The sequence below is a fragment of the Rhinichthys klamathensis genome, unplaced genomic scaffold (genome assembly GCF_029890125.1).
Source record: "Rhinichthys klamathensis goyatoka isolate OS25496 unplaced genomic scaffold, OSU_Roscu_1.1 h1tg000264l_1, whole genome shotgun sequence".
In the NCBI taxonomy this organism is placed as follows: Eukaryota; Metazoa; Chordata; class Actinopteri; order Cypriniformes; family Leuciscidae; genus Rhinichthys; species Rhinichthys klamathensis.
In genome coordinates this window covers 1499910-1517714 of record NW_026606785.1, presented here as the reverse complement: position 1 = coordinate 1517714, position 17805 = coordinate 1499910, and the positions used below count along the sequence as shown (strand labels likewise).

Here is a 17805-nt window from a genome sequence, read left to right as displayed (position 1 = left end):
CATTCATTCACACACACACACACACACACACACACACACACACACACACACACACACACACACACACACACACAAACATGATTTACATTTAAACAGTATGCTATTTTTCCGTTTACAGACACTAACGTTATTCTATATCGCGATTAGAACAAAGCACTTGCATAAAACACTTACTTCTCAGCTGAATCTGTTGCTCCTCGAAGTGAAAATAAACCAGCACTTGTTCTGTGGTAAATTGTCCCAGGATTGTTCCTCATATAGCCGCGCAAGACGACAGTAGATTAATCTGACTAAAAAATAATGTGTGTTTTCAGAGTTTATGGGCGTTAACGCGTCTCAATGTGTTGCTTCACATATTTGCGTTTGAATAGCGCGTGCTCTCCGTGGGCGTGTCACATTACCAGAGATAATCAGCTGAGAGAACGGTAATGAGACGGGCTGACACGTCTCTCTTTTTATATAGATGACATAAACGGAGAATATTAATTTTAGTTTTGAATCGGATCATTTAAAAGTACAAACTCAAATGATTTAAAAGATATATTGCTTATGGCTGGGTGAATAGTATTTGCTGGGGTTTTTTTTATGTTTAGAGACGTGCTCCAGAAAAAAAGTTCACGGTGACTGAGAGGCAGAACGCACACCCTGTTTATTTTCTTTATTTTACAAAAGCACAATATTTTATTTCGATTGTATGTGGGCACATAAAAAAGTAGACATTTAACAGATTATTTTCTCATATTTCTTAACTCTATATGAACAGAAATGATGGTAGTACTTTAAGTCTATTTTTCTGCTATGTGAAAAAAACGAGCAAAACGCGCCGGCTCGTTCCTGGTCCCCAGAGGGTTAATGTTGTTACTTTTTCTGTAAAAAAAAAACACTCCACGAATTATGTATAAGTTCTGTTTTGTGTTAATGATTTGAGAACATGATTAAAGACCAGATAACTTTGAACAAACATAATGTTACTAGAAGAACGTTTGTTCGTAACTTTGAGAGAACCGTATCTAAAGTTCTGAGAACATTCCCTGTTAGCTGGGAATCACCTTAATGTGTCAATGTGTCTGACGTTTCCTCCTTTATTAGGGTTAAGGAGCATGACATGAAGAAGGAGCAGGAGAGGAGAAGGGAGGCTGAAGAGATGAAGCAACTCCGAGATCTTCATCTGAGGGAACAGGGCATCAAAGAGCGCCAGAATCGAGAAGTGAAGAGAAACAGAATGAATGCTTTTCGTGTAAGCCGGTTGTTGGACAACATTCACACTTGTAAGGACTGGGCGAGGGTGAATCTGAATAACTAAGTACATCCTGCTAAAGACCCAAAAAGCCTGGAATGTAAATTTATACACACACACACACACACACACACACGCACACACACACACACGCATCCCCCACAAGTGAAGCCCGCTCAGGACAGAGCGTGGTGTCCAGTTACGAGACATTTTTATGACTGACTTGGAATTTGATGCTCAAGAGAAAGAAACTTCTCTTTTTAAAAGACATTTAACCAGATATATTCAATGTGTTTTATATGTGTTTGTTGTCCGGGTTACATTGGAATAACTGTGACTTTATCATTATGCATTTTACATATAACTGTCGATCCCCAGAATTGTTGTGTCTCACTCTCTCTGGATTTAACTAAGAAGGAGAAATGAATTCTGCATTCATGGATATATTCTATTATATATCCCCTTGAGAATTGTATGAACAAATGTATCTAAGTTCCCTATTTCATGAGTTGCCTTTCTGTGGTTTGGTCTATGTTTCTCGACAACTCTAATGGGATAATGTTTCAAACTTTGCCAACTAAGGTTTAACCAAATCCATTTGTGGCAAGTTTGGTCTCGATAAACTCCAATCTTCGTTCCCCATTTGTTAATTGACATTACATTTTGCTAAACTTTGTGACACATTAGTATTATAAGAATTGTGAAGATTCTTCTCTTGAACACCCAATGAAACTAGAGATTTAAATGCCTGGTTATAACACAAAGGGTCATAAAATCTCCCTCCAAAGGGACAGCTCCTGATTGGACCCTCTTCCAAAAGAAGGCGGAAACGTCAGGTCTTCAAAAGGACAAACCGCAGGCTAAACTCCCTCTTCCTTCGCTTGTCCTCGTGTCATAATGTAACATCTCGCCTCCAGGCGAGCTCTTCGCCTTTCTTTAATTTGTTTCTAGTTTAGTTTGTGTTTTTCAGTTTTAGATTAGTCTCAGTGTTTACTTCCACGAAGTGAAAGGAACACCGCGTGACAAATCTCTTCAGCAAATCCAACTACAAGCCTTTAAAAACGAGCGCGCCTCGCTATGAAGGAGAAACACGCGCACGTGACCACGTGACGCGACGGACCGAGAGATGCACACGCGCTTCTTCACCAGCCATGCAAAGATGTAACGTTAACTCCGCGTGATTTCACCGTAGAGATCTTTATTTCTTTTTTGTTAGTCAAAGTTTTGTTTTCCGTAGTTGACTCAGTTCACTTCCACGAAGTGAAACTAATTTAGCCGAACTATTTCCCTTTGGTAATGTTACCCCAAAGACTTTGAACCTCCGTTCAACACGCGCGCCAAGCAACCCACGTGACGCTTCCTCACACACAAAGGACTCAGCTCACGCGGCCAGACAGGGCCGTACAGGAATGCCTCGACACAGAGAGACCATAACATAACTTGTGCAAGTATAATCTCTTTATAGAGCTTCTAAGAAGCTTTAAGATGATGTTTTGTGTTGTAATCAGAGAGGTGAATGTCTTAGGAGGAATTCTGCTAATGTTCTCTCTCTCTCCCCCTCCCTCTCTCTCTCCCTCTTACTCGCTCACGCCTGTAAGTTATCCATTGTCCAAACTTTACGCATTTCTCGTTCATTGATGTCTTATTATCGTGTTTTGTTTGTTTATTATGTTTGTAAATACATATATCCCCTGTAACCGTAGTAAATACATAAGTAGTCATGCCTCTATTAAATTAATTATATATTCATTTGATTGATGTACTGTCTCTTTGCTCAGCTTCAAGTCCCTTAAGTGCCAAAGATCTTGCTACAAGCTTACTAAAATTAAATATACCTTAAAGAGTATGTGTTTATAGGGCGGGAAACCCAATTCTTCTGGCCAGAGAATTGCGTTTCCTGAAATCCTATAAAGTACGATGATATTGTGGATCCCCACAAATATTATACTGACAATTGAGCTAATTCATTTTACCTTTTTTGTGAAACGTGGTCCGTGTAATTAATTGCAATCAACTTGTGGTTAATTTCAAGGATTCACATGCATGCATGCAGGTAAAATGACAGATCCTCCCTTATCGGGAGATTTATTAACATGTAAGACTGATCTAATCCAAACATGCATGAATAATTATTAATTACCAATTATTAATTATGATATGCAAATTCCCCAAGGATTAGATCCGCCCTTGAGTCCTTACACACTGTAAAAGCAGATCGAATCAGATGCGGTTTTGAAATCCCTTCTTCTGTCTTCCATCAGGACCATTTGACCAACAGAGAGCTGACAAAAGCAGCGGAGGCTCGGAGGCAAGGGGAAGAGGAGGAGAAGAGAAAGCAGATCGCCAGCCAGAGCGAAAAAGTGACGAGAATGAGGAGAGAAAAACAGGAGGAAACATTTAGGTATTGTACATAAGACAATGGAAATGCGTCCTGTGGTGGATATTAATCACACTCATTAGTGTCAGAAATTAACTTCTTTATTTTCAGGAGCATTTTTGCACATTTATGAGGGCTAACACGCATCAAAAACACAGCATGCTGATTAATTATGTTAAACACTTCCAACCCATACTAACATTTATATATTAAATGCTTAGACAATAGATAAAATAACTTTGGGCGCATTTTAGGCATTTTTGTTACTTTAAAACTGTGAATCTCTAGAGATCATGGGCTTCCAGTGATATTTTAGTATTATTTATAGTATACAGTATTTAGCAATGTTTTGAATGACCTTTTATTATTATTTTCAGAATTGTGTGCTTTTGTCATTTTTCCCCCTGTTTTTTAATTTGATTTCTTTTGAGTTTTATTTTATATTTACTTCAGTTTTAGTAATTTTAGTACTTCAACTTACAAAGTGAAATGTTATTTCAATTAGTTGCCAAGGCAACATTTCTAAGTTCAAGGTTAAAGTTTCTCATCTAATATTTTTATTTTTAGCTTCCTAACACTGTAAACCCTAACGCTCAAAATAATCCATTGTTTTGAGTAGGGCCAACTCACATTATACAAATTAGTTCCATCAAATTAATATACGATACTTACAATTTTATGAATATTTTAACATTTATTTTTTCTTTTGAGTTCACAAAAAGTGACACATTTTAAGTAAGTTGAATTGTTTCGTTGTTTTGAGTTCTATGAACTTGTTTCTTTTAATTTTGACAAACTTAAATTTAACTGAATCTGGGCTGGGATTTTTATTTCCCAGCATGCTTTGCAATGACACTCAAAAGGGAGAGTAAATGCTAAAATTAAGTGTCATATAATGGTTTTTGTGCCAGATTAATGTTAAGTGGGAGATTTAGTAGTGTTTAATGTTTTGTTACGCTAGTTTAGAAGAGTTTCTGTTATGTTGGGTTTTTTGGGGAGTTACCATCATGGCCGGTGACGAGTTTGGTTTGAGAACAGTGTGTGTTAAATGTTTTAAAGCAACACCATGTGATTTTTCCTCAGCGGTCGCCATACAGTTTGGAAGCAGAATTGTCCATTACTGCTGTCGTAAATAATTTAGCCTTCTGCAGCCGACTGTCGCACGCGCACGCTCGCTGTTTATCCAGCACCGGCTTTGGAATCAACAATGGCAGACATCCCAACCTGCAAGAAGTCATTTCAGGGAGGTATATCTTGGTGACTGGATTGTTGACGGGGGGGGGGGCGGCTGGTGGCGGGTTGACTAGCTTTCGTGAGGCACCCTCGCAAGGTCTCTCGCTCTCTCTCTCTCAGCCGTGCTCGCGCTATGTATGTTATGCGCGCAGTATGTTCTGTCTCGCATGCGCGCTCTAGATTCCGGCAGATCTGAACTAATTTGCGGGCATCAGGGAGACGCAGGAGACTCCCGGGAGACTTGGGATGTCTGCAATGGCCACAGACAATTTGAGGAAGTGGTGGGGGAAGTGACGTATGCCGTAAAGCAGTCGAATTTTGTAGTTCTTTTAGTGCACGGGTTCCTACCCGAAACCCGAAGTTACATAGTCCCAGTAAAAGCGATACAGACCACGTCAGGCTATGGCAGACGTGTCATTTAACTTATTTTAAGTCGATGTCCCATCACAAGGGTCTTGGAAATATATTATGAAGGTTGAAAAACTACATAGTGTTACTTTAAGTTGATGTACTCATTCCGCAAGGGCTATGATATGCTGATACTATAGGTAGCACTTATTGAATTGGCTTGTTAAATCTAGCCAAGTTTCCACTACTAAAAATATTGAAGTTGAGATTACATGAGAGTTTTAAGTTGTGTATGAATTATCTTACTCAGATATTTCAAGTTAAAAGCAATTAAAATATATGATTACAAAACAAAAATCTGCAAACTCTGCTTACTTACACATTCAATTTCTTAACTTAAACAATTTGATGTAACTGATTACCTCAAATTATTTGAGTTTCGCTAACTTAGTTATTCGGGTGTATTTAATCAACTAGAAACTGCTCTAAGTGTTTGTTTCAAATTCAAACGTGCTTGCAAACCAGTTCCAATCTTTAATTTGTCTGTGAAAGGTATTTTGGGAACATTGACATATAATTTGACATCCACATTCTTACAACTTGCTCATTCATGAATCACATCTAACTGGGAAGGTTATTGAATTAATGGAAGTTCACTGAGTGGGAAGCCTGGAGAAAGTATAATTCTTTCCACTGTCTCAGAACTGGGCTTGTATTTGTCTTTATTTTTGCCTTTTAGAGCGTCAAAGACATAGAGAGACTGTTATACAGAAGTTAGCCGTGCAGAAGCAGGAAAAAATCAGCAATGAGGAAGATATCATCGCAAAAGCAGTCGCTGAACGTGAGGCCAGACGGGCCCGAGTGCAGCGCGAGAAAGAAGAAAAACATGCAGCCATGTTGAAATCTATCTCTGCACACAGAGAATCCAGGGTAAATTACCTATTCCTAATGTTTTTATACATCGTTAGTCTCATAGCATAATAGCTATGAGGCTAACGACATGTAAACATTTTTAAATCTCCGCTCCGCGTCATGCCTAACAACGTCCCTCAGCTGTTCCACTGTAAAACACGGCTTCGCGGGGCTTATTGCTTAATTTTACCACAGTGATGCTGGGTTTATGAGCATCACACGGTTTATATATAGAATTTGAAATGCATTTATTGAAATAAACATTTTTCTCAACTCTATATCAGAGGCAAGAGCTGGAACAGAAAGCTCTGAAGATGCTGAATGCAAAGAAGGAAGCAGATCAAATCTTCATGGAGAAGCAAAAACTTCAAGCTCAAAAAGCTAAAGAAGAAGGAAAAGCACTCCAATACACATACATACAACAAATGAAAGAAAGTGCGTTCAGCTTTTAAAAAAAATACTGTTAAGCATCCACCCTAGACAACGCATCTGCGATAATATTGTCTATTCCCCGGACATGCACAATTTGGAGGTTAAAAGGTTGAAGCAATCAGCGCATTAACCTACGATTTGAATTGTATATGCGACTGAGGAATTTGAGTGGGTCATGGTCAGTATAGACCTTAACTGGATGTACCGTAGAACCTAAATACACTTTCGAAGTGTTGAATAGCCAGGACTAAAGCCAAAGTCTCTTGCTTGATAGTGGAGTACTTTCGCTGGGCAGAATTACATTTCTTAGGGAAGAAACTCACGGGATGGTTTACGTTGTCTACGCCTGATTGCAAAAGTACGGCACCGGCGCCTACGCTGCTGGCGTCCACAGCAAGCTGAAGGCGAGTGTAATAAGACTTTAGCCATGAAAATGTCACAAGTAACAGAAATAAGCGCAAATGTTAGAGCATGTCAGAACACCTCAGGGACCCAGAAAACCCCTCAGACCCCAGAGGGTTAAAATGTCAACAGCCTTAGATAGAACAGGTGTCGTCCAGAACGGTCGGAGAAAAGGCTCGAGAAAACAAGGTTTTTAAAGAATTCAAAATACTGCACAACAGGGGGGCGCTGCCGAGCATCAATGGAGTAGGACGTGAGTTTGTTAGCTCCTGCCGATTTCAGTTAATATTGTTATTTTTCTGCGCTTTTTCGTTACATATTTAGTATATTCTTACTCCGCAACATTTTTTACTAAAAAGTCTAACTCCGGACTGCATAAGATGGCTGGAAAGATTTCTAAAACTCGCAAAACTATTCAGACACAACTGCGGCCTGGTCTGCAAGTTGCAACCGCGTCTTCGAGTGGATCATCTGTTACCTCAGAGGTCGAGGGCACCTCGACGGATGCCAACCTTGACATCGCTGCACTCAAGCTCGAGTTATTGGCCTCGGTGAGGAAAGATATTGCTGATATTTTTAAAAAGGAACTCCAGGATACTCTCGGGGATGCTTTGCCTACTATTAAGCTTGACCTGCAAGCGGTGAAGTCACAGCTGGCGAATGATAAAGCTGCTACCGATGCTACCATGTCTGAGCTAAAAGGTACGGTCGGAGAGATGGAGCACGCACTCACCGAGTGCTCAGATGACATCGCCGAGATGAAAACAACTATCGAGCGCCTCACAGCTAACATAGCCATGCTGGAAAATAAATGTGAAGACTTGGAGTCCAGATCACGGCGTAACAACATCAGGATAGTGGGAGTACCGGAGGGCCCTGACACCTGTACCACGGCTGCTGTGGCCGCCTTACTGAAGGAAGCGTTCAATCTGGAAAAGGAGCCGCTTTTGGACCGGTCCCACCGGACCCTCCAACCCAAACCCAAGCCTGGTGATCGTCCACGAGCCATTGTGTGCAGATTTCATTATTACAGTGACTGTGTTGACATTCTGCGCCGCGCGAGAGAGCTCCGGCAGATTTAAGTCAGAGACGCGACCGTCTCAGTTTTCCCTGACCACACTGTCAAGATAGCTCGGGCTGCATTCAACGAGGTCAGACGTCAACTTCGTGGCATTGACGGTGCTCGATATGGTCTGTTTCATCCAGCGCGTCTTCGCATCACATACAACGGTGTTGAAAAGGATTTCGTTTCTGCGGAGGAAGCCAGCGACTTTGTCAAAACTTTGGTTCCTGGGTGAGCTCCAACAGCGTTTCTGATCTATGTTCTAGTAGGCCTATTCCTTAGAGGTTGTGAATACACCAGTCTTAATTTGTTTAGTATTAGGTGGTTTTCTAGCTTGCTGCACTTACTAGATCTGATCAACATTACCTCATTTTATGCTTTCTGCATCTATTTGCACAGGACTGAGGGCCCACTGTTATTTGTATTTTTGCGTGCTTTACTGTATTCATGCGCATATGTTTAACGTTAAATAGTGTTGAGATCGGCGGGAGTTTTTTTCTCTTTTTTTCTTCTCTTACTTTTGTTTGGTTTGCATGGTCTCCGAGTTGTTCAACGGTGTTGTGGACAACTTTTGTTTACTGTGGGAAGCACTGCTGTCTCCTTTGTTCTGTGGTTATATGGGGACTTTGGGTGCATTTGTGTTTAGGGGTATGTTGGGAGGGGAGGGGGGCCCACCTCGGCTCTATATGATCATTTTCAAAAATAAATTCTTCTTTTTTTTTCAAATGGTTAATGGCAATATAGATCCCAGCATTGCTGGGTCAGGCACACCTCTCAGATTCATCAGTTGGAATATCAGAGGTATGGGTAATCCTGTTAAGAGATCTAAGGTTTTTGCACACTTGAAACGTTTAAACTCTGATTTACTTTTTTGCAGGAGACTCATCTTCGTGTTAAAGACCATGTTAGGTTAGATTGCCCTTGGGTAGGTCAAGTCTTTCACTCAAACTTTAATTCAAAAGCTAGGGGAGTCGCTATTCTAATTAACAAAAAAGTCCAGTTCTCATCCACTGACGTTATTGCTGATAGGAATGGCAGATACCTCATGGTTGCTGGTACCCTGATGCAAAAAAAGGTTTTGTTGGTGAATGTATATGCCCCGAACTTCGATGATGTTGAATTCGCTAACAGATTGCTGAGTAACATCCCCTTCTTGAATACACACCTGCTGATTTTCGTTGGGGATTTAAATTGTGTTTTCGACCCAATCTTAGATCGGTCTAATCCTCGAAATCTATCTCAATCTGCTATGTCTAAAACTTTCTCTGATTTTATGAAACAGTATGGTCTTATTGATCGATGGAGATCTCGTAACCCCTCTATTAAAAAATTCTCTTTCTTTTCCCAGGTGCACCATTCATATTCTAGGATTGATTATTTTTTTATTGACCGTACGCTTAATTAATGTGTTAATTCTTCGGACTATTTAGGTATTGTAATCTCCGACCATTCACCTTTACTATTAGATATTCAACTTTCTACCTATAAACGTAGCCCACCACTTTGGAGATTTAACTCTCTCCTTTTGGCAGACCAGGAATTCTGCAAATTCATTTCAAACTCTATTGATGAGTTCTTGTCTTTCAATCATAATGACTCATCTTCATATTCATTGCTGTGGGAGACATTGCTGTTACCTGAGAGGTCAAATTATTTCTTATTCTGCTCTTTCTAATAAAAAGATTAATGCCAGGCTTAATGCACTTACATCTGTGATTGGGGACCTTGATCAAAGATTCGCGCTGAACCCTTCTCCAGAACTTCTTAAGCAGCGTCTTGATCTGCAAGCAGAATTTGATCTCATCTCAACTAAAGAGGCAGAGCGCTTGCTATTACGCAGCCGTGGCTCATACTACGAATGTGGCGACAAGGCAAGTCGTTTACTGGCACATCAGTTACGACGGCAGGCCACTTCCCGTCTGATACCTACTATTAAAAACACGTATGACACTATTACTACAGACCCCTTGGAAATTAAGGCTATTTTTAAATCATTTTACTCTTTATTATATAAATCTGAATTTCCTACTGACAACACTAAAATTAATACATTTCTTCAGAATCTTTCGAACCCTGTCATTGATACAAATACTGCCACGCAAATGGACTCTCCACTCTCTCTTGAAGAAGTATTAATAGCAATTAATGCTATGCAATCTAATAAAGCCCCAGGCCCCGATGGGTTTCCGATTGAATTTTTTAAAACATTTATTGGCAAATTGGCACCGTTACTTTTATCCGTATTCAATGAATCCCTAGAAAGTGGTTCATTACCACCAACCTTGACACAAGCCACTATCACTCTCCTTCTCAAAAAGGACAAAGATTCGACCTCCTGTGGGTCTTACAGACCATTGTCTTTGCTTAATGCTGACGTCAAGGTATTGGCTAAAGTAATTGCATCCCGCTTAGAGAATGTGCTTCCTCATATTATATCTGATGAGCAAAATGGTTTTATAAAGGGACGTCAACTGTTTTTTAATACCCGTACACTTTTCAATATAATTTACTCAAAACACTCGGCTGAACTTCCTGAGCTTGTGATTTCTTTAGACGCCGAAAAGGCATTCAATATGGTAGAGTGGGAATACTTGTTTGCAGTTCTGAAAAAATTTGGATTTGGTGAAAAATGTATTTCTTGGATTCGCCTCCTTTACTCATCCCCCAAGGCTAGTGTTCATACTAATGATGTTTATTCTGATTATTTTGCCCTTGGACGTGGAACTCGCCAAGGTTGTCCTTTATCACCTTTGCTCTTTGCTATTGCTATCGAGCCTCTGTCAATTACATTAAGATCTTCCCCTTTATTCAAAGGTATCACCCGTAATGGATTCGAATATAAATTATCACTTTATGCGGATGATTTGTTATTGTATATAACTGATCCTACACTTCCCATCCCTGCGGTTTTGGGTATTCTGGAGAACTTCAGCGCTTTTTCAGGTTACAAATTAAATTTGGAGAAAAGTGAGTGTTTTCCCATTAATACTGCAGCATGTCAGTTGCAACAGTCAGATTTGCCTTTTCGATTTAGTCCATCAGGGTTCAAATACCTAGGTGTTAACGTGACTCGTTCTTTATCTAGCCTTGCGTCTGCGAATTTCACTCCCCTTATCTCTAGGGCCATGTCCACACGGACACGGGTATTTTTATAACCGGAGTTTTTCCTACAGCGTTTTTAAAAAAAATCCCGTCCACACATGCTCGGTCTCCGTCTACATGAAAACGTAAAAACACACAATCAAGCGCGGTCAAGAGCATGCCACGCCAGCAGGCGGCGATATAAACCTTAACCCTAAAGCCACGTTGGCCAATCAGAAGCGCAAATCTGATGTCAAACACAGCTGATAACGGCGCACACTCTGACGTCGCAAGGCAAAACCCCCGGTTTCACTGTCTACACGACAACACTGTAACCGGCGTTTCTGAAAATCCTCACCCTGGCAGGGGTTTTCAAAAATGTTCGGTTTCAGTGCGTTTTCGTGTGGACGAACAGCCGAACCGCGTAAAAAAAGTCACGGTTATAAAAATACCCGTGTCCGTGTGGACAGGGCCTAGGATTACATCTAATATTCAAAGATGGGGTAACCTCCCCCTTTTTGTTTATTAAGATTAAGCAAGATTAATGTTGTTAAAATGAATATTTTACCGAAATTTCTTTTTTTATTCCAGTCAATTCCTCTTTTTCTGCCAAAACATTTCTTTGACTCATTTGATAAGATAATTTGTTCTTTTATTTGGGGTGGAAAATCACCTAGGATTCGTAAAACTCTACTGCAGAGATGCAGACTTAATGGAGGACTGGCATTACCTAATTTTTTAACTTACTATTGGGCGGCTCACATCCATAAACTTTGCTACTGGTTAAAATCCCCTGGATCCTCTTGGTGTAAACTAGAACTGTCATCCTCTAGGGGATCTTCTATACCTGCTCTACTTTATTCCTCTTTACCTACGAAACCTTCTCTATACACTGATAATCAAGTGGTTCTTAACACACTCAAAATCTGGTATCAATTTAGAGGACACTTTAAATTTGTAGATGCATCTTCCTTAGGTCCTATCAATAACAACCATTTATTTCCTCCATCACTTTCGGACTCGACATTTTCACTGTGGTATGACAAGGGTGTTTTGCAATTCAGAGATTTATATGTAGATGGTGTCTTTGATAGCTTTACCAATCTCTCATCTCGCTTTGAACTCCCTGTTACTCATCTGTTTCGCTATTTTCAAACTCGCAACTTTGTGGCTAAGTGTTTCCCTAATTTCCCTTCTTTACCTCCAGTGCATCGGTGGGAAACCATGCTTTCATTTGTCCCTCATCACAGGGGAATCATTTCAAAGCTATATGACATTATCTTAGCTTTTAGCGACTTTTCAAATGCCAAACTTAAGGGTACATGGGAAAGGGAACTGGGAATACAAATACAGTCTTGGGAACAGGCCATAGAGAGGATACGTTCTACCACCTCTTGTGCTCGTCTTGGACTTATTCAATTCAAGGTTTTACATAGGGTACATTTCTCTAAGCTTAGACTATCTGAAATATATCCAGAAGTGGAAGGCAAATGTGATAAATGCCATGGCTCCCCTTGTCATCTTAGCCAAATGTTTTTTTTTTTTGTCCTGATTTGGTAGATTTCTGGGTGGCTTATTTTAATATTATGTCCTCTGTTCTTGGGGTAAATCTCCAACCTTGTCCTCTGATTGCTATATTTGGGATTCCTGACCCCTCAATGGCACTTAACCGTACACAAAAGGACATCATAGCTTTCACATCCTTACTAGCAAGACGCTCCTTATTGCTACATTGGAAGTCTGCTAAATATCCTTCTATCTCCCGTTGGCTCAGAGACATCATGTATTTTTTAAAACTTGAGAAAATTAAATATACATTGAGAGGATGTACAGTCAAATGTTTCCTTAAATGGCAACCCTTTATTTCCTATTTCGCAAATTTAAAGGTACTACCCAATTGAATGTGTGCCTGTTATTATTGTACTGTTTGTATTGCATAATTAACCAGTAATATGTGTGTTGGTCATGGTGAGCTGAGTGGGTGGGGGGTTGTTTATTATTTCTAACACGACACTCTGTGATCTAATTTACTTATTTCTAATAAGTCTTATTAGAGTGTTTTGTTTTAGGTTTTTTTATTTTTTTTATTTTTTTTGTAATGTGTATATGTGTCCGTGTACATGTACATATATGTTTAAAAAGTGGGTGGAAAAAACAAAAAAGGGGGGAAAGGATAAATTGTATCTGTGAATGGAAATTCTATATTGTGTTATTGTTGTATTGTTTTCCTTTTCCTTCAATAAAAAAAAAAAAAATACTGCACAACAAAATATCTGAAAATAATGTATAATAATCAGAGCTTTTTTAAATAACTTGTCGTTACGGGCAGACGGACACCACCCTTAACATAAAGGAGAGACGCACACAGATCAGCTCGTATCAAAAGTAGGGGTATGTTTATTTAATAGAAGGGTTATCAAATAATAGGTAGCTTCCTCTGTTGCCATTTATAACGCGAAAAGACGCTTAAAGCGCACCAAAATCAAGTAGAAAAGCACAATATAGGCTACAAACGACCACGAATTTTAATGTCCATCCACAAATTTAACCAATACGCTAGTACATACAGAGTACCAGCGCTCACTAAATAGGCGATATGCCACAATATATCACAAGCTATACAACTAAACTAAAAGGTATTCTGATAGGCAAAATGTTGTCCAACTTCTCTAACTAACTACACATAAAACCCCCAAAAAAATCCTAAATACCTACGCAATCTTCAGTGGCTTACTCAGCTCGAGGCGTCCCACGTGCCCCCTCCTGAGATATCCACCAAAATAAAATAAACAGTCGACTAAACAAAGGAACAGACAATCAAAATTGCCCACCAGAATACTCACCAAAATGTTGTAGCGTTCAAAAGTTCCGCAATTAACACTAAACACTAAAGTCCGACTTAAACTATTGATCTCAGGACGAGCCTCCACTATGTTACGGGCAGACGGACACCACCCTTAACAAAGGAGAGACGCACACAGATCAGCTCGTATCAAAAGTAGGGGTATGTTTATTTAACAGAATTGTTATCAAATAATAAGTAGGTTAACAAAAAAAAACAAAGGCGGAACGCTTTCTACTTCCAGGTGGACGGCTGGACGGTAGTCACTCAAAAGACAGAAAGCACGGCTGTGCATCGACTCTGTTCTCAGGCTCTGTGTGCGCGCTCAGGTGTGGTCCCAGGAGCCTTTTATAGCGCAAGTAGGCTTCGCTCAGGTGTGGCTCATCTGTAATTGGGGAAGAGACATTGCGCTCAAACACATGTATAGGAACAAACACCAGAGCTGGGGGACGTAATACCCCCACCCCGAAATGGTGACCTGTCGCCATACCTGGAACATGAGAACACTCATTTTTACTCACGAATTCTGTGTTTCAGCTCAATGTTTGAGCCAACCCAGACAATAGAGTTCCAGCTATAAATAATCACTACCTGGTTCAAGGGGTATCTGCATGCGAAAAGAAGTTAGAATTATACAGGAATGTATTATTTTGGCGTATATGGTTAAGTCACAGGCAATTCGCAACTATGCGCGACGCAATACGTAGTATTGCCACAGACTTACATTAGGTTAGCAAGCCCAATAAATTAAAATAAATCCCAAAACAATCTATATATATATATATACATATAGTGTTGTTTTATTATTATTAACTATAACCTAAATGTATAGACCATATTCAGTAAATAAGGACACATGCAAGTTCATTTTCAAAATAAACAAAACGTTTTTGTTTTTTTCCAAGTAAATTTTTTTAAATACTATTAAGCATCCACCCTAGACAACGCATCTGCGATAATATTGTCTATTCCCCGGACATGCACAATTTGGAGGTTAAAAGGTTGAAGCAATAGACTCCAGCGCATTAACCTACGATTTGAATTGTACATGCGACTGAGGAATTTGAGTGGGTCATGGTCAGTATAGACCTTAACTGGATGTACCGTAGAACCTAAATACACTTCGAAGTGTTGAATAGCCAGGACTAAAGCCAAAGTCTCTTGCTTGATAGTGGAGTACTTTCGCTTGGCAGAATTACATTTCTTAGAGAAGAAACTCACGGGATGGTTTACGTTGTCTACGCCTGATTGCAAAAGTACGGCACCGGCGCCTACGCTGCTGGCGTCCACAGCAAGCTGAAGGCGATCGAAGAAGAGGAGAAGAAACGTCTCGACATAGAAGAAGAGAAATACCAGGCCCAGATACGAAAGGAGGCCATTGAGAAAGCAGAAACCAAGCAGTATACCAGACCGACAGAGTGAAAGGCCTCCATGTTCGTGTCTTACGTTATTAGACCACAAATCGTCGTGCGAAAAAAGAACTGAAAGACTTTGTGGCAAAGAACACCGCTCTCATTGTTGAGGAGGAAACCCAGTTCCAGAAATACGCCAATCAAGTCATCGAAACAGCCGAGAAGGCAGGGAGAAACATCTACCCGCTCCTAAAGAACAAGCGGTCAGTCCGTAGATACGGCAAGAGCGTGCAAGCGTTTTTATAATTAATATCCAGTTCTCCTGTTGCTCAGTTTACTATTTGACACAAGGTAAGGCTATTTCGATTCTTTGCATTGAGTGAAATTAAAGTTAAAGACATCAAAATAAAAATTGAATTCACTTGAACAATATTTTGATGAGAACAAAAAGTGCCACATCAACTGTAGTTTCGTAGGTATAACCGGACAAAATATGAACAATAGCTAGGAAAAAAACAAGTGGCGATGAAAAACAAATTAATTTATTTTTTAACAAGCATGTAAACAGAACACCTTATCTCAAAGTTGAGAGAACTCAGCTTGGCGGAAAGATCTCTTTTTTTCTCCACGAAGGCCCGACCAGCTACAAAGTAGGCAACCTTTCCTGCTTTCCGTGCCTCGTCGACTAACGGCCACAACTTCATTCTACCATCTCTGTCGGCCTTGCAAAGATCCTCTCTAAAACGCAGACCATTTTCCCGTAGATAAGCGGAGTTTTTGGCTGCCGCCCGTACTGCTGCTCTGTGTATACGCGAAGAGAACTGGATGATTACACCGCGGGCAGAATTTTCTTCACACCAACATGATGCACTGTGTCGATCACATCCGGAAGATGGTCAGCGTGCTCTGGCAGTAATTTCTGACAAATGCCAACCAGTTCTCTCCTTACATTTTTTTCATCGATATTTTCTGACAGGCAGTGTAATTTCAAATTCCAACGTCTGGAATACCGCTCCAATTCAGTGATGCGGGACTCCAATGCGCCGATCCAATTGTTCTCTTTCAACAGTGATGACTCGACTTGGGAAACTTTGGTCTTCACCTCATTCACATCATCACACACGGCGTTAAGCTTTTCTCTCAATCCGGCAATATGAGAGGTGTTGACCGCAACCATCGACTCCAGCTTATCAGGAATGGCTTTTATAATAACTTGGAAATTTGTTGTCTAATGCATACAGTTGTGAGTTGGGAGATAGAGAAATACGAAGCAGACCTAGTTTTGTCCAAATCTGATTGGCAGCGCATGCAGGACAGTGTGAACGGAGTGAATCGTCACAGCAAAAGTGTCATAGCAGCGGCTGAACAGCGGGAGGACCTGCACATGCGCTCTAAAGAGCTCGTCAAACCCAACACCATAGCTGTGAGTGACAGCATCGCACTGGAGTTACTGCATTTGTAGCTCTCTTATTGTGGGGGGCTCCGTACTTCTTATGCCGGGCGTACACCAAAGGATTTTCACAGTCCCAGACTAAAGACCGGCAGTCTTTAGGAATCTTACTGGAGTCTCGGCGCGCTCCCGTCGTCTCGATCGTTAATTGTGAGGTGATAATCTGCAGTCGGCGACCCGATTTATGCCAGTCTTTCTCTAGTCTTTCATATTAAACATGTTTGATATTATCGCAAGTCCTAGCGTAGTCATAGTGACGTAAAACAATCAACAACCAATAAAATCGTTCTCAGAAAACCGGAAACAGGAAGCCATCAGTCACAACAAAGAAACACTTATATTCATAATTTCAACACAGCATTTAAAATTATACCCTTTCAAGACATTTAGTTCAAACTATTGTTCTCATCATATAATGATATAGATTCATAACCCCCGGTCATGTGAAAAAGTTAGGTCATCCCATTAAATAGTCAACTCTTTATTAACTCTTTCCCCGCCAGCATTTTTAAAAAAAAAGTTGTCAGCCACCGCCAGGGTTTTTGACGATTTTCGCTAAACTTTAATGGCCCGCAGAATATTTTCTTCTATGAATATTATCAGGGTCTTGCTCTGGCAGCTTTGTCTGTGTTGTCTTTGTTTCATGTCTCTATGTTTGTGTTGTGCTTTAACATATGGTTTTGTTTGTGTTGGCCATGTGCTCCTCTGTTCCTGCCTCCTTGTTTCCCTGTACCACACCCTCTTGTCTAGTTGAGTCCTCGTTTGTCTGAGTGTTGTCACCTGTTCCTCATGTTCTCGGCTCCCTTGTTTGAGTCCTCGTTTACCTGAGTGTGGTCACCTGTTCCTTGTCTGAGTGTGCTCACCTGTTCCTCTTGTTCTTAGCTCCCTTTATATGTGTTCTCTTGCCCTCATGTGTTGCCAGTTCGTTAGATGTTGTTCTTCTGTATAGACGTTGTGCTACATTGTTTGTTTGACAGTCTAGTAATTTCTAGTCAGAGCTAACTTAAATCTCCTCGTCTAGTCTCGTCGTTTCTTGTGCTTTCTGTGTCTTTTGTCTTCCCTAGTTTGTCCTCCAA

General features: G+C 40.3%; 1 pseudogene; it reads left to right on the top strand.

Annotated features, from left to right (window-relative positions):
- Positions 1-15585, top strand: part of LOC130102003 (cilia- and flagella- associated protein 210-like) — a 47407-nt pseudogene extending 31822 nt beyond the window's left edge.
- Positions 15586-17805: the final 2220 nt, after the last annotated feature.